Here is a 26,053-nt window from a genome sequence, read left to right on the forward strand (position 1 = left end):
GCTAACACCATATTCAATGGTAAAAGACTGAAAACTTTCTCCCTAAAATCAGGAACAAGGCAAGAATGCAATCAGGAACAAGGCAAGAATGTCCACTTTCATCACTGCTATTCAACATTGTGCTGGAAGTACTAGCAAAAGAAATTAGGAAAGAAAAATAAAAACAAATGACATACTGACACATACAAGAACATGGATGAATCTCAAAAACACCTGTTAGAGCAAAAAGAGCCAAATACATAGGAATATATACGTGGGATTCTATTTACATGAAACGCTTAGAGAAGGTAAATCTACTCCATGTTGATAGAAATCAAAACAGTAGCTACCTTGGGGTGGAGGGACTGACTGTAAATGAGCTTCAGCACACTTTCTGGGGTGATAGAAATGCTCTATATCATGATGTAGTTGTAGGTTACGTGAGCGTGTACGTTTGTCTAACTCTACACTTACGTGCATTTCACTACGTAGATCGTACCTCAGTAAAATTGTTTCGTGAAGAAAACATAATTGGCACTTTATAAAGGTATGTTAAGTGTTTGACGTCGTGCTTAATGTTTTTAATTTTTTAAGTCAGGGGATTCTTTTTTCAACTAATATAGCCTGTATTTAACAGAGTATCTAGAACATAGAGGCTATCAATAATTATTTGTTGTTGAATGAATGACTGAGTGGGAATGTCTAAAGTATCCTTCAAATTATCTTCAGTCCTCTGGATTCCATTCCATTTACTAAATAAAAATAATGATTTATTCTCTATATAGTTATAGAAGGGTATAACTAGAAGGGTAAATGAGATCCTGTTACACAGACTTCTCTATGAGTGGTGGTGGTGGTGGGGGTGGAGGTGGTGATGGTCATGGCTGTGGTTAAGATTGCGTTGCACATTGTTGATGCTGTTGAAAGTACATTCTCACAGCAAATGGTGCCTTCATTTTGCTGGGGGAATAAAATCTTTACCTCCATACCTCCTCTGTAAATGGGTTTATATGTAAAACCTTCAGAGACTTAACGGGAAATGATGGGACTATTCTGAAAGTTCTATAAGATGATCAACAATTACCCTTGGTCTCCCACCCCTTAAATCCTTACTCTACAGTGAAGGGAGAAGAAGAACCCTTAAATATTTATATATTCTCTTCAAGGTTCCTGTGTGACCAAGATGATTAACAATGTACCTCAAATTACACAATATGTAAATGAATATGATACAGTCTTAAAAATCAAATCAATTTTTGAAAATTAAATTTCTATTTTGAATTCATTAAAGGAGCTGGCTGTTTATGAATAAGCCTATTTCTTTTAGAAAAGTTCTAATTTTCCCCTAATGGGTTTGCTTAAAGACAAGGGCAACCTGTCTTCAGGAATCACTTCTATAAACTGCACGGCCCTGGAATGAGCCCCAGAGAGTAGCAGCCAAGTCAGAAGCACAGCTCCTGACCCCATGAAGCCCCAGGAACCATCCTCATCAGTTCTCGAGGTTTCACTTGATGGTTTTGTGCTTTCCAAGGAACCACCTTTTCTGCCGTTGGTGGAAGTTCCTAAGCGGTTGGTCCTGGTGGAAAAGGCCAGTAGCCCAGACACTCCTGAACCCAAGGTGAGAATCTCATCTGTTTTTACTTACGTTGGCTTACTTGGGACTCACAAAAAGTCCTTAGGGTACACAGGTCAGGGACTATTGGGATTATTATTAATATTATTCCCATTTTATAAGAGCGGCGAGTGACAGATCTGATCCCAGAACGAGTTCTCCTTAACACCAAGGCTGGTGGGCTTTCACCCGCTCCACCCAGAGTTGCTTGCCCAAACTCTGGAGGTAACCAGTGATACCACCAACGTTACCGCAAAGCGTCAGAGATGTGCTCGCAGCCAAACAGCTTGAATTAGGGGGCAGAAATGTCTCTTTTTCTCCAGTCTTTAAGAGGGAGGATTAGACAAAATAATCTACAAAGTTAAATACTCAATTCAGTTCAATTGAACAAGATTTATGGAGCAACCCACACTAAGCACTGAAGTTACAGCAATGTCTCAAGGAGTTCAGAATTCAGAAGGCCAAGAAGAACAGGCCAGGTGCCCCTTGCTGCCACACGCAGTTGCAGGGTAGGCACCCCGCCACCCAAGGCCAGCCTGGTGGGGAGAGAGAGGTCTGTGCTATACGTGGCCTGGAGGCAGGGATGTGGTATCCGTGTGCGGTATTGGGGGCTGACCAACCAGGGATTAACCAGGGATGCAGCTGTGACGAGCATCCACAAGCCTGAGCAGCCCTGGGGAGATAACTTCCCTGGGCAGATGTGCTATTCTAACAATGACTCGACCTGGCTTAGCTTGGAGTAGACAGCCCGTGATTCTCTTCCTCTCATCAGCCCTGCCTAGGCAACCCGTTGAAAACCACTGACTCCCTAGTCCCGGGGGTCACCCCTCTCGCCTCCTGGGAGACAGTGCTCACTTAGAGGAGGGTGTGAAGCAGGTGCCCCCACGTGCTTCAGCCCCCGAACACAGGACTTCAAGCTGGTAGCAGGGCCTCAGCACGTCAGAGCTCTGGAGGAGAGCCACCCCTGTGCCGAGAGCCCAAGGTGCAGTCTCTGCCTGTGAGCACATCTGTCCCCCCATCCCCCATCTCATTCACCACCCAGGCTCCATCCTTCCAGCCTAGACCCTTCCTGGGCACCTCGGGAAGCTCCAGGCTCTCTGGGTCACAGTCTGGCACAGGCTCTATAAGACAGGCTCCCCCTCCCACAGGCCTGGAGGGCCAGCTTAATGCTACCTCCCCAGAAAGCCTCACCCCAGATCCTCAGCTCAAAGTCCCATCAGAGCCACTCCACTGGTCCAAACCCTCCACTGACACCCTGTCTTAAGAGCAGACCCTCTGGCTGAGATGCTTGTGTCTTGCCACTGAATGTCCTTCAAGACATTCACTCATTTCCCCCACGGGCTGCAAGCCAGGGTGTGTTCTGGATTGCACTGTAGGCAGGAGACCTGATTCAGTCACTCCTTAGAGCAGAGCTTCTCAGCCTTTTATATCATCATCATCAGATCACCCTCCAAGGAGAAAAATTAAGTTTAACTTTATGAGAGAAATAAATGAGAACTAATAGGAAAAGGCGGGGGGGGGCAGTTCACAGGGAAGAGAAATAATGTCTGATTATCCCATGTCAAATGTACATTAATTTAGTAAGAGGGAAATTAGAGACTAAGGAGTAGGAGTTTGTGATGTAAACTTGAGTTTTGGAGAAAAACAAACCATCGTAATAGTTAAGTATTTTGTCCCTCCGCCCCCAACACCAATTTTTTACTCCTTTGGGGATGGTATCACCCTATTGAGAATCATGCCACTAAAGAAAAATCCTCAAGTGAGCAATTACATTAAAATGAGGCTGAGACCAGCCCTTTCCTCCAGCCGCATGCTCCCCGTGGTCCACAGAAGTAGGCCGGGTACTCAACACCCCCCCTGCATGGCTCCAAGGTCTGCAGACCCCACCTCCTCCCAGCTTTGGCTGGGCCTTCCTCCCAATGTTCCTACTTCAAACTCAATTTGCTCCAGATTGTGAAAGAACTCTGCACAGGCAGACAAGATTTGCCACCAGAAGCCCACGGGTTCACTTCCTTTGTTGGGAAAGAATCCTGCTGTCCCCAGGACTCTGACCTCCCCAAGAAACAGCTGTGGTCACATGGCCGCTTTGCCGGGCAACCCCTTCCCTACACAGGCATAAGCCATGCCAGCCCCTGTGGAATGGAGGAGGTTAAATGAACTGTGAAAGTAGGTACGGCTCCCTGTTTCACAGCCTAATTATTTACTAATTAAAAAGAACCATAACTGTTAATCAAGGGACTGAGGGTGTAGCAATGGTTGGCAGGACTATTTCTGTGAGGGCTTTGTTGGGGAAACTAAATATTACTTGACACCTTCCCACAGAGCTTTCTGACAGGGCTTTAAACATCGATCAATTATTTAAAGTCCCACATATATTGCCTTCTTTTAATTACAGAGCTTTCCAGAGCTAAGGGAATGTAAAGAAAGAAAGAATGAGGTCGCTGCAAAGAACACACCATTTGTCTTAGGATTTGATCTATTTCCCCTCTGCTTTATTAAGACCTCGCTTTGTTTTATAGATCCTATGACCAAGTTGCCAATTTGTTTTCGACACAGTTTGCTTATTTTTTCTCAGGGCAGGAGCCTCTCCACTTAATTGGCCTGCCTGGGGTGGATGGAGCCTTCAGGAGAAGGCATGCATTCTGAGAGGTCTGATGCTGCATCTGGGAGCACCAGGCCTCTGGGGAATCCTTCCCCTCCCCAAACACCCACTCTGGTTGTATCGTGAATACCACATTGGGAAGGAAGTAACAAGAGTGTGCAAAATCTTTCCCCAAGGGGGAAAACGAGACGACACATTAGAAAATAGAGCTACTTTTATGGACACCCTCATACATGGCATGCTATTTTTTTAAACAGTAAGTGGAAATACAAGGGCCAGTGTTTCTTCGTTCCAGAGCACTCCACAGTCTAGAAGGCAGGCGAGTTTATGTATGTAGGAGCATCAAGTCTCGCCTTGTCCTGGGCACTGGAAATAGCGTAAAAACAGCAGAGTAGTTGCCTTCAAAGAGCTTACAGTCGGGGGCTTCCCTAGTGGTGCAGTGGTTGGGAGTCCGCCTGCTGATGCAGGGGACCCGGGTTCGTGCCCCGGTCTGGGAAGATCCCACATGCTGCGGAGTGGCTGGACCCGTGAGCCATGGCCGCTGAGCCTACGCGTCTGGAGCCTGTGCTCCGCAACGGGAGAGGCCACAACAGTGAGAGGTCCGTATACCGCAAAAAAAAAAAAAGAGCTTACAGTCTACTGGTAAAGAGATAAACAGGATAACTTCAGGTATGGAGAAGTGCTATGGAAAAAATAAAAAGTGAAGAGCTGCTTTAGTTACGCCGGGCCAGGACCTCCTCGCCGAGATGGTAATATTTGAGATGAGACCTGAGGAATGAAAACTAGGCAATTATATGTGGCTTTGAGGAAAATTCATCCCAAGAGGGAGGAGCAGCAGATGCAAAGGCCCTGGGCTGAACAGGAATGAGCCTGGCATGTCTGAGAGAGAATAAGGAGGCTATGTGGACGGGAACGAGGCCAGAGTGTGGGTAGGACACAGTGAGGAGGCCGTGATCTCTCTTAAGTGCAACGAGAAGCCCCTGGAGGGTTTCCAGGTATCCAAGAAAAGGCTGGCGTTTTGGGGAGGCCCTGAAGCAGCACTGGCTCATCTCTGCTCCATCTGGGGGCCTCCTCAGGGACGCCCTGGTGCCATGCTCTGGGAGGACGACCTCTACACAGGTACATCTCAGTTGGAGGCTCCATTGCAAGCACCGCCATGTTTGGCTAAGGTCAGAGAGAGGGTCTCCCCAAGATGCTTGCCTTCTGGTTGGCCAGAGATGGTGGCATGTTTCGTCTAAGGACCATGAGGATTCTCAACTCTTTCTCACATTCCAACTTCAAAGATCCCCCCACCTCTACCAGCCTCACCACCCCTCACTCATCCATCTACCCATTCACCCAATAGCACCTGGGCCAGGAAGCCAGACTACCCCAGGCCCTCAGGAGCCCCCAGTCTGGGGGAGAAGGACATGAGCAGCACCATGTCATGGGGCAGTGCAGGACTGGACACAAGAACAAGGCACAGCAAGTGCACATCGAGAGGACCATCGGACATTGCCTGGGGTAGCAGGGGGCACTTCCTAGAGGTGCTCCTTCAGGTGGAGTGTGCTGGGCAGAGGAAGGCGGGGAAAGAAAGACACAGAACAGTCTGTGTAAAAACCCAGAGTCATGAAGAACCTCCAGGCAGAAAGCCATGAGGGGGTATGGGTGAAGAAGTTTGGGTTTCTCCTGAAATTCCTCCAAGTGACTTATTTCTTATGAATTTTCCTACTGAAGGAGGAAACCACTTAAACATGTGTGGAGTTACATCAAATGCAATATTCAACTGTTGTTAGACTTAGAAGGGGCTTCAAAACCACAGTGGACATTGCAGCCACCATTGGGCATCCACTCAACCATGCTTCCCCTTCATTCTTGCCAACAGACTCCAATCTGTTCAGCTTGCCACCCTCCTCCACGTATCTGTGTGCTCCAGAGGAAAGGGCCCATCCTCAGAACTGGGAGTGGGTGGGGGCCCACCAAACATTTCTCATGCCAGCAATTTGTTTAGGCATGGACCTGTGACATAATTTTGGCCACTGAGACACAAAGAACCTTCTAGGGAGCTTTTTAGGAAAGTTTTCCACATTGATAAAAGGGACTTAGGAAAAGAAACACTCCCTCTTCTTCCACTGGAGGGTGGTGAATCAGCACGTGACACCTGGCACTGTGGCAGCCACATTAGGACCGTGAAGATGCTGTCACTGGCAGGCTGAGAATGACAGAGTGGGAATGTGGACAGGGACATGATTCATTGTTGAAAGACTGGATTCACTAAACCCAGAGCCATCCAGCCTCAGTTGACACTCCGGAAGATTGCTTTCTGAGGCTCCAGCTCCCCTGGAAGGCCAAGTACACTGCCAAGTGAAAGTGCAGACCTGCTCAAGGCCCTCCACTTATACATGGGTGTAGACTCTTAGCAGTTTAACACCCTAGGGTGCAGTTTGCTTGTGCTTTTGAGTCTGACTTAGGACCAAAGTTCTAGGTTAAAGAGGTGACCCTCTAAGTGTCTGGTCTCAGACTGGGAGATCCTGGGGGATTCCCTGGTGCCCAAGAGGGAACAGAACTCAGATTCATGGAGCATCTCAACTAAGAGAGAGAGCTAGGATCGGAAAATGACCTATACCCGTGATCTAGTCCTCAGCTCACCCCAAGGACGTGGATCCTGCTGTGAGTGTGGGACACACTGGCATGGAGCCTGGGCGCCTGGCCTCAGCCAGTGAACCTTCACGCACACTGATTCTAGGAAAGAGCTGGGACTTTAGATCAGAGACATGCCATTAGGTCGAGGCGTGGCTCTGCATCTCACCAGTGGGGAGCCATAGCCTCCCTGACCTCCCGGGGCCTTCCTTCCTCCCCTGTGGCCAACACCTGCCCTCACAGCTGTCACGAGGACTGGAGGAAGTGGAGCCAGTGCCCCCCAGTCCCCTCTCCCCTTCCTGGCACAAGGAAGGCCACATCCCCCGGCCTCTCTGGAGTTTGGCGGGGCCAGTGGCAGGTAGCACACAGCACCTGCAGGCTAGGCCCACCCATGCTGAGCAGCTCTCCTCTTTCTGCCCTGACCGTTGGCCGCTGGATCCAGAGAACCCAGTGGAGGACGCGGAGGAAGCCCTAGCAGGTAGCAATACAAAAAGACAGAGGAGCCTGCATTCACAAATCACCAAGTGGAAGGCTGCCTGCTGAATGCCTCCTCAGGAGTTAATGTCAGCAAAAATAAACCTCCATTATGTCGGGTGTTGGGTGGTTTGTTACCTAAGCTAGCATCCGTAATCCCGACTAACACAAATGTTATGGGAGGCATAATAGTAACAATAGATGCTTTTAAAAGTCGTGATTTCTTTTTCTACCTCTTGTTTTCTTCTCTCTTCCTAGAACTTGCTCTGGCCCTTTAAAATTCGAGGAGCAGGCATCAGTGCAGAGAGGCTCCTTAAAAGCCCTGCCTGTGGGCTCTGCCCACCTCAGCCTCTGCTGGTCAACTCGGAAGCCCGCAGAACTTTAGGATCTGTGCCATGTGAAGGAGGCCTGTACCTCCGGGCACTTCCTCTGATCCCCAGTGCTGGCCCAAGACATGTGCCAGCCTGCCTGGGACCTGGAGGGCAAGGCTCACGTCTGTCTACTTTGACCTCATTAAATTTCCCTGTCTCCAGGAGGCTGGAGGAAGTTGGGCAATGCAGATGAGTACAGGTCTCCAAAACTGGCCTTGAGGGCTCTGCTCCTTGCCAGGGCAGTGGGACTGAGCATGCCCGGAGGCCCATCTCTGAAAGGGTGCTTCTGCCCCTGAACAACCTCAGAAAAGAAGAGGGAGTGTGGTGTGACCTCATGTGGGATAGGATGATGATTCTGAATCTCTGTCCTTAAGGGTATAAGTTCTGGGGACATAAAATGCTTTGGCTTATTTGCAATTCATCTGTGTGCCCAGTTCTCTGACCCCTACATTCCACACACAGTCCCTGTTTTCCTTTAAAACACAGCACCTCTTCAAGGTCCCAGAAAGAATCAACTCTCACAGAAAAGTCAGCAGGCATCTAGACTAGACACAGAATGGACAGACAGGGAGGGAATTAAATCACGCACATCTTAGCCAGAAACTTTTAAATTCTTGTTAGACTTTTAGTCTTCCTAAAACCAACCCCACCCATAACACATCACCACTGTCCCCTAAACTCTGGGGGCCCTCTTTCCTCCATGTTGCAGGGGACTCGGGGCTTTCCCAGTGTCTCTTCCCAAATCTGTATAACAGCCCCCAGTGGCCACCAGGACAAAGGGCTCCTTAGAAGGCAGCCGAGGTGCACGTGTTCTTTGAGTCCCGTAAGGTCTTCCCTCAGGAACCAGCGCTCTGCCCAGTGAGGGATCCGGTGAACAAAGCGTGTTTCCCCTCTGCTGCACATCCATCATCTGTCCATCCCCCCTCAGCCACCCCTTCTCATCTTCATGCAGCCGCAGCACTGAGCTTGCCTGGCCAGCATGGTGGGGGGAGAGCAGTGTTCTCCTGAAACAGCACGTGGTCCAGCGAGAGGGAACACAGACAGGTGAGTTGCTTGTAGGGAGGGAAGAGAAAGGGCTAGAAGTGGTCCTTGTTACGTCAAGGAGCAGCTGAGACTCAGAGGAGGAAACGCCTTGCCGTGGGTCACAGTCCAGTTCCTGCCCTTTAAGAAGATCCAAGCCCCACCTGGCACCAGCTGGTCTCGGATCATGTTCGCTTAGAACCTCAGAGCCAGCACAGTCCAGGAGAGGCCGAGACAGAGGGGTGCAGCGGGGCTGGGGGAGCAGGGGGGAGAGCAGGTGGGGTCCTGAGCGGCCTCTGGCAGATGCCAAGGGGAGCAACCCGACCCTACACAGCCATGGGCTCCAGGCCAGGGGCACACAGCCTTACCTAGGGTGCTTCAGACAGGGGAGCAGCCTGCAAGGGCCCTGGGTGCAGGGACACACTCAGCCAGAAGCCAGGAAGGCCTGTGTGGCTGTGCACGGGGAGGGGGAGGGAGGAGTGGCACCCAGTGTGTCTGAGGAAGAGGGAGGTGACCAGGGCGCCAGCTCTAGTGAACCACAGCTATGATTTTTGTTTTAACTGAAGGAGAATTTTAAGCCAGGCAGTGACTTTTTTAGTTCGTAAAGACATCTCACTTAGAAATCAGGCAGAAATCAGGCTGCATTCATCCAAACAGGAGAGATGAAGGGCGCTTGGCAGTGGCCCTGGAGAGCTGTCTGCATTCTAAACATAATTTGAAAGTGGGCTCAGGAAGAGAGGCCAAGGGAGCAAAAGAGAAGGTGACCAGGAGGACCCCGAGTTCTCTGCCCACCAGGTCGCAAGGGGGCCACTGCTGAGATGGGTGGTCACAGGAAAGGACCCGCTGGGTGGGGAAGATCGGAACCTCGTCCCCAGCAGGTCTGCTGGACATGCCTTTGGGACATCAAAGGGGCAGCTGGATGTGCAGTCCAGAGCCACAGGGGCAGTGAGCTGGAGCGACAGGCTTGGTGACACTGGTGTGACAATCATTAAGAGGAGCTGTGGGCACAGACAAGATGACGGGCACATGTGCCTGGAAAGGAGAGCTGCGGGCTGCAGCAGTCGGGGGCGTGTCTGCTAGGCTAGGCCAGGTGAAGGGCACCAGCACGGTGACAGGCAGGGAGGCCAGGCCCCCCGGGGTCCAGCTCAGAGCCTGCCCCATGATCTCCAGGGAATCACTCCATCAGCCTGACTCAGAGCTGCCGTTAGGTGGGGAAGATGGGCACATACCCACCCCATGGATTAGTCAACAGGAGTCAAGGAGACCCCCACGCGCAAGCCACGGGACCTGGCTCTCCACAGCATCCTCACCAGTCACAGATGTTTGTGCTCCTTAGGTTTCTATCTGTGAATGAAGAGCTGTACTAGTTCCACCTCTGTGAAAAAATTAGGAGAAGTTACTTCAGGACACAGTCATTAAAATGACGTAGTTATACATGTCAATATTAATAACACACGGACATGTGAGCTAAGGGCTCCTCCAGGGGCCTGTCCCAGAAGAGTGTTTCCAGCGTGTTAGCCCTGTCATCTTCTCTGCAGTTTTACTGTGTGAGGGAGATAGATCCAACTGTAAGGAATGCAGGTGAACCCCTGATGGTACTTCCGTCTTCCAGAAGGTGAGCCTCATGTCAAAATTCTCACAGAGGGGCAAGTCCAGGAACCTTGTGATAAAATGCATCATTGATCTTCACTCAAAGCACATTTGTCCCTGGATATGATGGTGCAAACCCAGTACTGAATGAAGGAACCCAGGCTCATTCACTGCCCAGCTCACATTACTGTCTGTGTGAACCTGAGAAAACATGCAACCCCTGAGCCCCAGTTTACCTGTCAATCAAGTGGGAGCTTTCACTCCTGTCGTTCAAACTGTACACAAGTGTCATGAGGTTCAAATTAGACCATGAAAAGCATGAACCTACCTGGTGAGTAAATGGAATCAATTATCAAAAGTAATTAGCAGATTCTTGGTCAATGAAATTGATTATGGAAAATGAATGACTTAGGACCCCCCAAAAAATTTGAGTTTAACAAAAAGAAAAAAGAGATTCAACCGAGCAGTGTTCGGCAGATCAGCCAGCATAGTCTGTATGTACAGTGTATCCTATAAGCAACTAAACCAGAGAAGTTGCTCAGGAAGATGCATTGGTTCTGATTATGGTGTCAAGATGCAACTATTCTACTGAAAAGACACCTAGCATGATACAGCAGTTACCCCTGCTCCCCACTCCCTGTCCCAGTATTGAGATGGCCAAAATTCTCCTCTAGAACTTTCTTGCCAATGTCTATTATGTGGGTCTTCATTATGTCTCAAAAGATTATCCATGGGCCCACTAACCATTAATTCTATATTCAGGAGAGAAACACTTTAATTAACAGAACAATAAGAATTTATCGGAATATTTTTCATAGCTCAAATCTGCTGAAGAAATGCAAAATGTTAATTTAGGAAAGTATCAATATGTCCTCTACAGATAATACACTGCCCATTGCCTGGTACATTTTAAAGGGATTTGAGACAAACACTAGGCATATGCAATTATGGGTCCTATGAAATATAGACACAGCATCTTTTTCTTAATTAATAACCTGGACAGCCAAAGAGTATTAGCAAGAGATATAAAAGAAGCTAATTATCACAGCAGACTGGGGCAGCAGTCTTCAGCACAAAGATAAGGCAGCCTTCCTTCAAACAAACAAGTGGGAAAGGATTTTTTTTCCAAGAACCATCTTTACAGGAGGAACAGAAGTAGATAAGATCATTGTTTATGTGTACAGAGGACGATCCCAAAGGCCTTTCCTGGCACCATCTTCCCATCTTCAATTCATTCTTCACCATGCAGCCCTTCCTGAAGGGCAGCTTCAAACCTCCCCTTGCCTTGATGGCCCCAAGTTGCAATCCAAACTCCTTGCTGTGGCTCATGAGGTTTGCACAACCTGAGCCTAGTGACCCCATCAGCCCTCTCCTGCCTCTGGAGCCCCCATGCTGGCTCCAGCTGACTCTGTGCTCCAGGCTCTGCCCACTCCCCTGCCCACTTCTTGACTTGCTGGGACCAGCTCAGGTGCACTTCCTGGAACCCACATTCCAAGACTCCAAAGCATCTCATCAGCTGTGTCTGACTTGCAGGAGGCACTCAGAAATATTCCATGGAATAGATGAATAATTGAGTGAGTGGGGGAGCACTTGACAGAGCCGGCCCATGTCTCTGACCAGATATTGCCTGGGCTGTGATGAGGAGGCCTGTGAACGCAATGACAGCAGAAGAGGGGCTGAGTGCGACCAGTGTCAGAAGCCAGTCCTGGCCAGGCCCAGGGCTCCGTCTGCCATGCTCTCTCTCCAGACTGGGGCTAAGGCACAGCCTGAACCAGTGGAGTGAGTGAGCCCGTGATAAGCCCAGCAAGGCTGATGGCAGCCTTTCTGTTCTAAGCAGCATGTTTTGTTGTGCTCCAGTGAGTAGATAAACTCTCCCATGTAGCCAGCACAGCTCAGTGGAGAGACGAGGAGGACTCTCCCAGGATAGCAGCTGGATGTGCTCCTGGGCTAGAAGGTAGCTGTCTGCAGGGGGAGAGGGCCAAAACACCCTGCCCCCCACCCCCGCAGGGGCAGCTTTCCTGAAAGGAGAACAGAACCTTGAGGGTTCCAACGCTGCTACATGGGACTCAGCTGTCAGCGTTGTTTGGATGATAGATAACCTGTGAAGGTCCCAGTGCTCGGGGTCTCCCAGGCCGGCTGGGAACAAGGTTCTCTCTACAGAGCAGCCAACCACGAACTGCACAGGATGACCTGGTGCTTGTCCCTGAGGAAGTCACAGCTTAGAAGGACAACTTGTCTGGAGGTAAAGGTTAATGTCCCCTGAAGCTTGCTCCAGGACCCTCTACATCCATTTCCAGAGCTAAGATCACCACGCATATGCCAACGGCTCCCAAACCTGGGACTGCAGCACAGACTTCTCACCTGAGTCTCCACCTAACATCCCACAGCCTGTCACATGGATATCCCGCAGGTACTTGCACACAGAACTGAGCTCAGCATTGTTCTGTGTGCCCAGATCCAATGAATCGACTAATAGTCAACCAGTTTCCCAAATCAAATGCTGGAAAATCATCCTTGACTTCTTCTCCCTCTTCATCCACTACCCTAACTACTCCCCAGATATCATGGACTTTACCTCTCAAATAACTGTCCAACTCACCTCGTCTCTGCAGGCCAGCTCTCATAGCTTATCTCCAAAACTGTTGCAACATCCTTTTAAAAGCTCCTCCTGACTCCATCCTTTTCATTCCATCCTCCACTTGGACCACCAAGGTGGCCATGTTACCTTGCTGCTTAAAATCATGCCTTTCATCCCCAAGCCCATCTTTCCCTACTCTATTCTGTGATTCAAGGATGGAAATCTGCAGACAGCCGTTCCCAGACTTAGGAGCCAGCTGGCTCTGGTTAAGATACACCAATGGAAGACAATGGCAAGAGAAAGGGAGAATGGGCTCCTGTCAGCACCCAATTTTGCCTCCCAGTAGAGGAGTAAAACACATTAGCTCCAACGTCTTTTGGAACTCCAGCCCTGGCTCTAAAGCACACCCCTAGGATTATGACAGCTGCCCTTGTTGTATGCCTCAGCAGCTCAACATAGATGCTGTGCCCTCGGAGGTCCAGCCACCAGCCAACTGTGCCCCTTTGAAGACCTCAGTGGCCCTGTCTCTGAGTTCCTAAGATCTGGGAACATCATTTCCATTTTTTTCTACAACCTGAAGTATAGTAGCTGCTTCCTGCAGTTCCTCATACCTGAGTTACTGCAGAGTTCCTTTCACTCTGCTCTTTCAGCTTTGTGTAACCAATACCTTGTGTTAAACCTCCTCTAATTGAAATGCCTAGGATGGTTTCTTTCATCCTCACTGTACTTCATCTGATACAAGTAGATTGAAAACACAAGTCTATGTCTATTTCTTCACAAAATAACAGTAAAAAGAAAAATCAAAAGGTCTAAACCTTCAAGCACAAAGAAAACACATGAAAAGATAACCACAGATGACAGATATCAACCACATTTTGCAGAAGGAAGAGCAGCTGAGAAGGCAGTAACTGACTTGGTGGACCAGAGAAAGCAGAAACCTCGGTACCTGCAGTTGCTTGGAGGCATCAGGAAGCAAGGCAGCTTCAATTGCAGAACTCTAGAAGAGCAGAGAAACAGGGACTACAGACACTCTGTGGTGAGCTCACAGGGTAAGGTTAAAAAGAGCAAAGAGGTGTAAAAACCTAAGATCTATGTACAAAGAAAAACAGATCCCTTCCTCCAGCCACACAGCAGAAGCTGCTCCTCCCCATGGTTGCTGAACAAAACAGATCACTATTGAAAGAGTGAGCCAGAGAGGGCCTGGAAAGCAGACCACTGAGGGAAGGGTTGTCTGGAACATAGGGAGTAGGGGGCATTCAGCAACAGTCTGAAGCACAAATCAGCTAGCTCCTTTTTTTTTTTTATTGGAGTATAATTGCTTTACCATGTTGTGTTAGTTTCTGCTGTACGGTGAAGTGAATTGGCTATATGTATAAATATATGCCCTCCCTCTTGGACCTCTCTCCCACACCCACATCCCATCCATCTAGGTCATCACAGAGCACCTAGCTGAGTTCCCTGTGCTACACAGCACGTTCCCACTGGCTATCTATTTTACACACGGTAGTGTATTTATGTCAAATCTCCCAATTCATCCCACCCTGCCCTTCATCCCCATGTCCACAGGTCCATTCTCTACATCTGTGTTTCTATTCCTGCCCTGAAAAAATAACTATACTAAACAAAGCAATCTACAGGTTCAATGTAATCCCTATCGAATTACCAATGGCATTTTTCACAGAATTAGAACAAAAAATTTTACAATTTATATGGAAACACCAAAGACCCCAAATAGCCAAAGCAATCTTGAGAAAGAAAAATGGGGCTGGAGAAATCAGGCTCTCTGACTTCAGACTATACTACAAAGCTACAGTAATCAAGACAGTATGGTACTGACACAAAAACAGAAATATAAATCAATGGTCCAGGATAGAAAGCTCAGAGATGTACCCATGCACCTATGGTCACCTAATCTATGACAAAGGAGGCAAGAATATACAGTGGAGAAAAGACAACCTCTTCAATAAGTGGTGCTGGGTAAACTGGACAACTACATGTAAAAGAATGAAATTAGAACACTCCCTAACACCATACACAAAAATAAACTCAAAATGGATTAAAGACTAAATGTAAGGCCAGACACTATAAAACTCTTAGAGGAAAACATATGAAAAACACTCTTTGAAATAAATCACATCAAGGTCTTTTATGACCCACCTCGTAGAGTAATGAAAATAAAAACAAAAATAAGAAAATGGGACCTAATTGAACGTAAAAGCTTTGGCTCAGCAAAGGAAACCATAAACAAGATGACAACCCACAGAATGGGAGAAAATATTTGCAAATAAAGCAACAGACAAAGGATTAATCTCAGCTAGCTTCTTGTTTCCTCCCTACCTGCTTCTCAGGAAGCTACCACAGCACATGCACCAGCAAAAGGAAGGCACAAATAAGCTCTTAGATACCACATCAAAAACACAGGTGACAAAATATAAAAAACAGATGCTACCATCCAGAAAGTAAAAAGACAACATTTTTAACCTTTTATTTCTATTCTCAAAAATAGAATGGAATGTGGAGAAAGGGGAACTCTATTGCACTTGGTGGGAATATAAATTGGTGCAGTCACTGTGGAAAATAATGTGGAGATTTCTCAAAAGAACTAAAAATAGAACTGCCATATGACCCAGCAATCCCACTCCTGGATATACATCCAGAAAAGATGAAAACTCTAATACAAAAAGGTACATGCACCCCAATGTTCATAGTAGCACTATTTGCAATAGCCAAGACATGGAAGCAACCTAAGTGTCCATCAACAGATGAATGGATAAAGATGTGGTACATATATTATAATGGAATACAACTCAGCCATAAGAAAGCATGGAATTTTGCCATTTGCAACAACATGGATGGACTTGGAGGGTATTATGCTAAGTAAAATAAGTCAGACAGAGGAAGACAAGTATATATTTGGAATCTAAGAAATACAACAAGCTAGTATATATAACAAAAAAGAAGCAGACTCACAAATATAGAGAACAAACTAGTGGTTACCAATGCCTAGAGGGAAAGGGGAGGGGAAATATAGGGGTGAGGAATTAAGAAGTACAAAATATTATGTATAAAACAAGTTACAAGGGTATATTATACAACACAGGGAATATAGACAGTATTTTATAATAACTATAAATGGAATATAACCTTAAAAAATAGAATGTAGAGACTATTTGCAAATCATGTATTCCATAAGGGATTTGTATCCAGATATACAAAGAATTCATAAAAATCAATAAGAAAAATTTAAATGACCTAATTAACAAATGGACAAAGGATCAAAATGGACATTTCTCCAAAGAAGATACACAAATGGCCAATAATCACATTAAAAGATGCTCAACATCATTAGGGAAATGCAAATCAAAACCACAATAAGACTCCATTTCACACCCTTAGGATGGCTATAATCAGTGAGGTAAAATAACAAGAATTGCTGAGAATGTAGAGAAACTAGACCCCTCATACATTAGTGGTGGGAATGTAAAATGGTTCAACCACTGTGGAAAACAATTTGGTGGCTCTTCAAAAAGTTAAACATAGGTTTACCATATGACCCAGCAATTCCACTCCTAGATATATACCCAAGAGAAGTGAAAACAGGTGCTCATATAAGTACACACACATCCATGCTCATAGCAGCACTATTCACAATTTTCAAAAGTTGCAAACAGCCCAAATGTCCACCAGTGGTCAGTAGATTTTTTTTAATGTGGTATATAAATAAAATGGAATATTATCCAGTGATAAAAAAATGAAGTACTGATAAATGCTATGTGAATGAACCTCAAAAACATTATACAAAATGAAAGAGGCCAGATGCAAAAGGCCACATATTATATGATTCCATTCATATAAAATGTCCAGAATAGGCAAACCTATAGAGACAGAAAATAGATTAGTGGTTGCCAGAGGTTGGGGGAAAGGGTACTGGAGAAGGACTTCTAGTGAGTATGGAGTGTCTTTTGGGCGTGATGAAATATTCTAAAATTAGATTATGGTGATTGCATAACTCTGTGATTATACCAAAATAAACCCCAAAACATTGAATTGTACACTTTTAATTGGTGAAATGTATGGAATGTAAATTTTCTTTCACCTGATGAAGCAAACTTGTCCATGTGTGAGGTGTTTCAGATAATTTACACATTCCATACTAGCCTTGCCTGGGAAGACATAACCATGACCATGGAGCAGGAATCACACCTTCATTGCAGAAAATCCATGGAGCAATTCATGAAGGATTATGACCCCAGATTATGATCTAATTAACTGAAACACTCCTGAGATAACAGGAACAACTTTTACACAGTATTTTCCATTTTGAAATGCACTTTATAACTTAATTGGTCTGAAAGCTATCAGTCCAAATCTTTCATTTCCCCACGACTATCTGACAATCACACACACGAACCCTTACATGCATATGCCTCAAGGACACATGGCACAATTATGTTTAGGGCAGATTAAGATGTCAATCTCTTTGCAGCATCTGATCTCCTTTTAGATGCATGTTAGCAGAAAAACAGCTTGACATGAGGATGATCTGGTTGTCTCAGGAGTGCCCTTGCATCCATCATGACCAGTTTGGTCAGTCTCAGAAGGCTGGGACAGTCCAGGCAGGCACTGTCCTAAGGAGAGTATAGAGGAGAGGAGGGACCAGAGGGAGTCAAGTGGAAGTGGTGTAATTCAACAATTCTCAAGGAAAGCTGTCACCAAGAGGTCATGCAAACCATAGCCACAAAGGAAGGCAAGTGGGACACCAAGGCAAGCCAGTCAGGGAGCAAGGCTCGGGTTTGCAGGACCTGAGCAGCAAAAGCGGGGATCGGAGAGCTCAGGAGAATGGCAGAGGTAGGAGGCGCCTGTGTGAGGGGAACATATGCTGTTTCTCTGCAGGTCTCCCTTTCCCCTTCCCACCCGTTCCCTCAGCACCTCGGCCACTGCCCTCCTGAGACCAAACAATGAAGGAGGTCACTCCCTGCCCCTGGAGATGATTAGTGAGCTGCTCCATCAACGTGCGAGCCTACTGTGGGACTAGCTTCAGCCCCTCTGCTGCCAGAGTTGAAGGAAAAGGTCATTTTTCAAACCAAACACGGAGCAGTCCATCAGCATGTGTTGAAGATGATAAAGCACCCTCTCCTGCAGTCTATTGTCCCTCAAATCTTCTTTACCAGCCCCTGCACACTCCAAGACAGCAGCTCTCACACTTCAGCCAGCATCAGAAACACTGGGAGGGTCATGAAAGCACAGGGTGCTGGGGCCCTCAGGTGGCAATGACGGTGATGCAGGTGCAGAAACCGTCCTCTGAAACCCACCCTCCAAAAGTTCCCCCCAAGCCTCCAGGCGCACTCAGTAGCCCTATGACCTCAGAGGAGTTCTGGAGCCGTGCCGTGCCTTGTTTCCTCATCTGTAACATGGAAAACTCCCAGTTCACAGGGTTGTTGTAAGAATGAGTGAGCTAACAGGTGTGCAGGTGGGGGACAGTGCCTGGATCTGAGCTCGTGACCATCCCCCAGTGACTTGCCAGTGCCCAGGATTGGGGGTCTGATGCATTCGTGGTCTCTGGTGGGAACACTGTTCATTTTCTCATGAGAAGTGGATCTGGTACAGCTGTTCCTGCCTATATCCTAGTGGACATTTCAATTTAGTTGCCAGCTGTACACGTCTCTTCACAGGTGCATCAATTGATCCAGCAGCTTTGAGTGAGAACTTACCTTCCCGATGTGACGTACTGGCGTCTGCCCCGACTTCTCACCTCATTACAACCCTCCTCACCCATGCAGTTCGGCGAGAACGCAGAGGCTGGCCTGTCCAGTCCAGCTGAATTTAAGGGTAACAATTGTTTGACTCTTGTGTCATGGTTTTGTACCTTCCAATAAGCCACAATTTAGATAGACAGATATAGATATATAGATGTAACCGAACCACTGTGCTATACATCTGAAACTAACATGACATTGTAAATCAACTATACTTCAATTTAAAAAATAAATTAAATAAACCCCAAGTTCTTTGTAGGCAGTGGTTCCTTCTTTCATCCCTGTGCCGACAAGAAGCGGGGGTGCTCTGGGGAGGAAGAAATGTGCTTGTGCCTGAGTGAAGCCATTTGTGAAATGAGGGCTCAGGTGGGCAGAGCCAGCACAGGGTCTCATGGAGAGACAGCTATTTTGAAAACCACCAGGTGGGCAGCCCCCCAGCTGCTGGGACTCAGTTCCTCACCTTGCACACAACAGGCACTCACTAGAAGCCTCAATCCTTCCAGCACCCACCACACGGGTTGTGTTTACTGGTCTCTCCGCAGGCGCAGTTGATGGACCAGGCTGCTCCACGTTGCATCCCGGCACCCAGCACAGCCTGGCTCATGGAGGGCCTCAGCCAGCAGGTGCAAGATGGGAGGCAGGGCTTGTGGTTGAACTCTGTGCTGCTGAGGATCTGGGCCCCCTCTTGGGACAGAAAGTCAGTCATTTGCCCCCATTCACTGTCCGTGGCAGCCTATTGGCTGCTACATGCTAGCTTCTGCTCTCCCAGGCAGTTGTAAACTGATCATTTGATGATCTATTCCAGCATTTTCTCACCCTTCCTGTTAGCCTGACAGATGCCTACTTGTAGGCCCAGGCTTGCTGAGGGTGGGCACTCTGTGACCAGAACTCCTTAGGGCCTGCAGGAGGCTTGGGACTAAGCTGAGAAGTTCTTTCTACAAGTCTTTGATCCGCATCTCTGCAGCAGTGGTTCTCAAAGTGTGGTACCCAGCCAGGACCACCGGCCTTACCTGGGAATCTGTTAGAACTCCACATTTACAAGATTCAGTCCAGATCTTCTGACTCTGACACCTGTGGGTTGGGGCCCCACCAATTTGTGTTTTATGAGCCTTCTCGGTGACTCTAACGCTCACTAAAGTTTGAAAGCCACCGTTCTGGAGACCCCAGGAAGAAGTTAGGGTTGAGACAGTAATTCTTTACTGAAGGTGAAGAAACTCAAAGCCAGATGCGTATGATTGGTACAAGGTGCCTCATCCGTGTATTCTTTTATTCTCTCATTAATTTGTCAGACACTTACCGACTGCTGGCTCTGTGCATGGCACGGGGATAGGAACACAGGTTACAACCCCATATTCAAGAGCTCACAGTCTAGTGAGAGGAGACAGAAATGCAAAAGAGGGGATTAAAATCTGCCGATGCGGTCAGCAAGCACCCTCATGGCCTGGAAGTGCCGGGCAGCTGCCCCAGGACACGATGGTGAACGTGGCACCACACGTCCAGCCTCGCTGATGCTGCAGCTGAAAAGAGAGACAGGCTTCCAGAGAAACACTGACAGACAAAGGCTGGGCTAAGTCCTATGGAGGCACCCAGGGCAGAGTGGGTGGTGACACGGTAGGTGGAGGTGACGAGTCTGCAGGGTCCAAACAGCCAGCTGTGGGAATGAGAGCAGTGCTGACCAGGGAGGATGGGCGGGAGCGGAAGGGAGGGAGGGGCATCCGAATGTGCGGGCTGCAACTCGGCATAGCCGGGGTCCTCTTGGTCTCAAGCGTCTTGGAGGTCTACGTGGAGATGTCGAGATGGCAAGTGGATATATGGCTCTCTAGTGAGAGCCAGGCCACAGATGAGCAAATGACAGTCTTCATCCTTGGGATCTGTGGCTCCTGAGACCACCTGAGAAGGGAATGCAGGCAACCCACCCACTGGGCAGGGGTGGAGGGGTGAGGGAGAGGATGGTACTGGCAAAGGTGAGAAGTCCGTCGCCACTTAGGAGATTGGGATTAACATACACACACTACTGTATATAAAATAGGTAACCAACAAGGACCTACTGTAGAGCACAGGGAACTCTGCTCGATATTCCGTAATAACCTATTTGGGTAAAGAACCTGAAAAAGAATGGAGATATCTATATATATATATACATATGTATAACTGAATCCCTTTGCTGTACGGCAGAAACTAACACAACATTTTAAATCAACTATAATCCCATAAAAATTTTTAAAAAATAAATAAATCCTTTTGACCACAATAAAAATGTTCATCTCGGAGGACATGACTTCTCAGCTGGTTGTCCTGTGTGCTCTGCTGGCTTTGTCTCCATACAGTGGGAGAGATGTAAGAATAGGAGCGGTGGCGTTGCAGATGTAGGACATGGGGCTCATGGATGGGACAAGGTCCCTAAGCAGAAAGAAGGGGTGGAATCCAGAGCACGGGAGGGCTGTTGGCCTCAGAAAGAGAAGTTCATAGCTCCTCTGCTATAAAGAGAGGGAGAGAAGGAATGGCTACAGATGAAAGATGACCGGCGGGCTCAGCGACGGAAGCTGGGGACATCCCTGGATGGCCTCCGTCGTCCCTGCAAGTAGGTAGGGACGCCTAGGAGAGGGAGGAGCTTGATGTGAGAGGACAGTCCAGATGTCCTGAATGTTGTTGCAAGTACTGGATGCTCAAGCTAGCCGGGCAGATCTACCGACACTGCTGGGCACAGGGAGGGCTGCAGAGGTCGGGCAACACAGGTGCACATCCTCCGTGACAATCAGCCCTCTGATTCCTCTGCCTGGCAGAACCAGAATAGACACGGGTCTCCAAGCTGTGGGGAAAGATTGGAAGGTGGGCAAAACTTTTACAAAAATGGCTCTGCCCTGAGTGGGTCCAGGCATCAGACAGCCTTGGTTCGAACCTTGACTCCGACCAGGATTTAGTGGTGACCTCTGGAGCAGCCTAGGTGGCCTCACAAAGCCTCATCTTCTTCCTTACAGAAGAGGGATAATCACATGGTTTACAATGAGGCCACTGGAATTGTCCCCGGTGTGCCCGGCACACAGTGCCTCTCTGGTCCACAACTGTGGTGCAGTCAGTGGTGGCAAGAGACAAAGCTGTCTCGTGGGCTCCCCAAGTCAGACCCCCAAACAATCACACAACCCCACAGAGATGTGTTCAGAGAACCACACACTAGGAGAGGACCTCAGCTTAATCACTTTTTCTTACCCTAATCCAAAGTACCTTAACTGTGAATAGCAACAGTGCTTGTCACCCTGGGCCTTAAGTGGCCATTCCATTTAGTTATATTTTTTAAAGGGAACTTTGTTTGTTTGTTTACTTATTTATTTATTTTTGGCTGCGTTGGGTCTTTGTTGCTGCGCACGGCTTTCTTTAGTTGCGGCGAGCGGGGGCTACCCCTCGTTGTGGTGCACGGGCTTCTCATTGCGGTGGGAAGTGCTTCTCTTGTTGCAGAGCCTGGGCTCTAGGCGCGCTGGCTTCAGTAGTTGTGGCTCGTGGGCTCTAGAGAGCAGACTCAGTAGTTGTGGTGCACGGGCTTAGTTGCTCCACAGCATGTGGGATCTTCCTGTACCAAGGCTCGAACCCATGTCCCCTGCATTGGCAGGTAGATTCTTAACCACTGCACCACCAGGGAAGCCCTAGACATTCCCTTTAAAAAGAAATCTCTGGATTTTCTAAGGCTCTGGAGTCAGCTAAGCTGGTCTTCCCTAAAGAGGCTTAAATGCATCTGTCCTGCCCAGGTGCCCAGTGATGCCCAGTGTGGACAAAGCAGCCCCTTCCTAAGGCACCTGCCGATGTTTATACAGGTGATGCAGGGGCCCCTTCTCCCTCCCCACTGTCGTTGTCTCTGGGTTTGCTGGAGGAAAGAAAGGGGCATCATCCTGCTTGCAGACAACCGAAGGAAGAAAGATGCCAGTAATGGCTAAATTCCAAAGGAAGTGGCGTTCAAAATGTGAGGCTGATCTCTTAGGAAGAGAATCCCCAACAGAGAGCTTTGAAGTCTGGCCTCCACAACTTACTTCAAGGCTGAATTCTAATGAAACCTGCACATCTAAAACTATATAAATTAACACTCTCATTAGGGCCCTGGAGCTACAGGCTCTGCGCAAAACAGGCCCATTTAAATGTAAATCTTGACATTCAGCCCAAGACTAGAAAAGAAGTAGTTTCCACGCCTAAGCAGCGTTAGGAGACTGAGGACTAAATATTAATTCTTTATGACAGAATCATTCTTTATGACAGAATTTTTAATCATGTTTACTTTTAGACCATCATGATTCTGGGTCTTTTCTCCGTCTTGGAGAATATTGGATTTCTAATTACCTGCAACTCAGAGACAGCATCCACATGCCTCTCAGGTTCTCCTTCAAGGCCACAGATAGTATGATTAAGTGTCATTTTGTTAAAAGTGGAGCTCCCGGCGCTGTTGACAGGGGTCTTGGAGACACTGAAGATAATCAAGCAGAAATGAAAACATGGGATTCTGGCCAAAAATGAAAAGAGAAACCTGCTCTGAATAATAAACCATGCTGCTGATAAAGTTTCTGCTGTTTGTAAGATAGTGGAAAAGCTAACATCCCTCATCCCCGTGTATTATATTCCTCTAAAACAGTCCTGGCGGAAATGTGGTCATTCAGCTACCTTAAGGCGATGTGATTTCCATGTCTGCCTTCGAAGCTGACAGCCTGGGTTCGAATCCCTACGCTTCCCTAACAAGCTGAGTGACAGTCAGGCATCACGTAACATATCTGAACCTGCTCGCTCAGCAAGCTGAGAACACCTTCCAGGTGGGATGCTGTGAAGGTCAGTGTGATGGCCCAGGCCGGTGCCCAGGTGCCCAGGCCCTCACAGAACCTTCCCCGGCTCCCCAGCCACCCACTGGGGTGGCCACACAGATCCTGCAGCATCACAGTGAGGACCAGGTTCTGGCTTTCTTAATCGTGGCCATCTGGCTCTGAGAACATGGCCCAGTGTTCCCGTCGGCAAGATAGGGAGCATCTCACCTTCCTGGAGAGCTGGGAAAACACCCAGGATCAAGTCAGTGTGCAAGGGCCGGTTCCCCTGCTCCCTTCCTCCAAACATCCCGGGAAACGTGAAATAGCAGAGTGTGGGTTTCCGCTCTTGAAAACACTGCTATCTACTTAGAACACACAGCTCTATACCCTTCGAACACAGGAAAGGCACCCTGGGTGCTACAAGCCCAGGATGTCCACTGAGGCTCCGTGGTGGCAGTGGGCAATTCCTCGGGGCGTGGGCTATACCTCAGAGATCCAGGATGGACCTGGCTGCGTGCCTGTGAGCCCAGGGCACCAACATGCCTTCAGCACTCCATGCACACCTACAACTGCTGCCCCCAGGACCCGTGTTTGTCCTTTAAAATGTCCCTGAGTGAAGTTCTGCCCTCACACTCCAGTGTGAGAACGAGTGTCTCCTCCGTCGTATCCATTATTTCGTTTTCTCACCCATGAACCACGCTGTGCGTCCAGCCACTCAGACAGGCACTGTGGGTTCCTGTGTACTTCTTGCTGTCAGGCCCCAGCAGGAAAACAGCAGTGGTCCCAAGTGGGCCCTTGAAGACGTTTAGAACCCCAGATTTCCACTAGCCCCTAAGCCACCCTAAATTACCGTTCAATCTAAGCAAAAGCAGTTGCTTTCCAAATGCAGCTTTCGAAGAGTCATCTAAGCCCCTAACCCACCCTGAGTCCCTCCACTACAGAAATTCTGGAGCTTCCACTGGGCTACAAGGTGAGGAAGACCAAGGGCCTCACAGTCCATTCAGGAGCAGGGCAGTCAACAGGCAAGAGAACATCCCAGCACCAGTCAGCCCGTGGTGACACAAGCCCTGGTACTCCCGAAGCCAGAGCCCAGTGCCCACGTGGCTTAGAGAAAGACAGGGCTGGTGAGATGGGCAGGAACCAAGACTGAGTGGGCCCCGCACCCTGGGGTGAGAAGCCTAATCTTCATCAGGGAAGCTTTAATCTGGGGAGTGACTGGTCTGCTTGAATCTTGCTCCAGTATAGATGCTGGATGCAGGAGACCCAGTGGGCAGGGAGACCCCTTAGCAGGGAGGCCACAGCAGAAGCCTGGGTCCAGGAGGACAGAGGGTGGCAAGGGAGAGGAGGGGTGTGAGGGAGAGAGAGCTTAGAGACCAGGACCAGGGCCTTGATTGTCAGTAGGAGGCTGCCACAGTCTGGATTAAGGGGAAGAAGATGACATGACGTCTGGGGGTAAGATGTTTGTTCTGGGTATAAGACAGGCACCAAGAACCTGTGAACAGATGGGGAGGAGGTGGGACCGGACAGCATAGTGCAGGCCAGGGAGGGCTTGGCCAGGCAGTAGGCCCCTCTGGGGCACGTGTTGCCTGTCCAGATGGTCCTTCACCAGGCTGAGGTGGCAGGGTCTTTGCATGCCCACCTCGCCCAGGCTACAGATGAGAACCCAAAGGAGCTGACAGCTAGACACTGCCCACTGCCCACACTCCTTCCTCGAAGGGGTCAGTGGTTGACTTCATGCCCACAACTGACGCATGCAACAGAAGGGTGGTTGGAGGTGACAGCTCCGGCTTCCGTCACTGTGCGAGGACCCAGGCACAGGGATGGTAGAGGCAGGAATAGGGCCGAGTGCAGCTCGGGAAAGGGAGGTCTCAGGGGCCTGCTGAAGCTGCCCGGCAAGCAATCAGAAACTCTCAGCTTTACTCACTCCTATTTCCTGACTGCACACCTCTTAGAGGCACCACTAAGTTCATATGTCTTTGGGTCCCTGGTACTTAATGCAGTGCTAACACACAGTAGGTGCTCAATAAATACATGGTGGAAGACACCCGTGCATCAGGAAAGCCGTCTCAGGCAGCTTGGAGCTGGGCATCAGGGCCCAGACTTGGCCGCAGGCACTGGGTACACATCACCCAGCACTTAGTGCAAATCCATGCCTGCTTCCAGGTCTCCCACCAGCTCCCTAGGACAGGAGCCATGTCCCAGCACCACTTGTGGTACATAGCAGGTTCTTCGTATGTTTTGTTAAATAGCTAAATGATGAGAGAGAAATGACATTGCAACACACAAAGCACTCCTCCCAGTTGTGTGACCCTGGGAATGTTAAGTCCCCGGGATCTATGACTTGTAACATGTAGAATGTTCTAGAATATATTGGAGGGAAGATAAGGGGCACCTTGAGATCCTTGTGGTTTGGCAATAGCTGTATAGGGTAAGGGTTCATGTATTCATTTAACAAACCCTCAAAGAGCACTTACTACGAGTTCTACAGCATGACAACATGGTCAGGACAGGCAAGGCTAACACCACCAAGTTCACTTTCCATCCACAGTGCATGTCTGTCAGGAGCTGTTTGGTGCAGCAGGGGCTCTGCTCCAGGCACTCCCTCAGGGACCTAGGGTGAGGGAGGCTGCACCTCTAGGTAGCTGAACCATCTGGAGCACACAGTCCGTCCTTGATT

This window comes from Tursiops truncatus, chromosome 7, assembly GCF_011762595.2.
Source record: "Tursiops truncatus isolate mTurTru1 chromosome 7, mTurTru1.mat.Y, whole genome shotgun sequence".
Lineage (NCBI taxonomy): Eukaryota > Metazoa > Chordata > Mammalia > Artiodactyla > Delphinidae > Tursiops > Tursiops truncatus.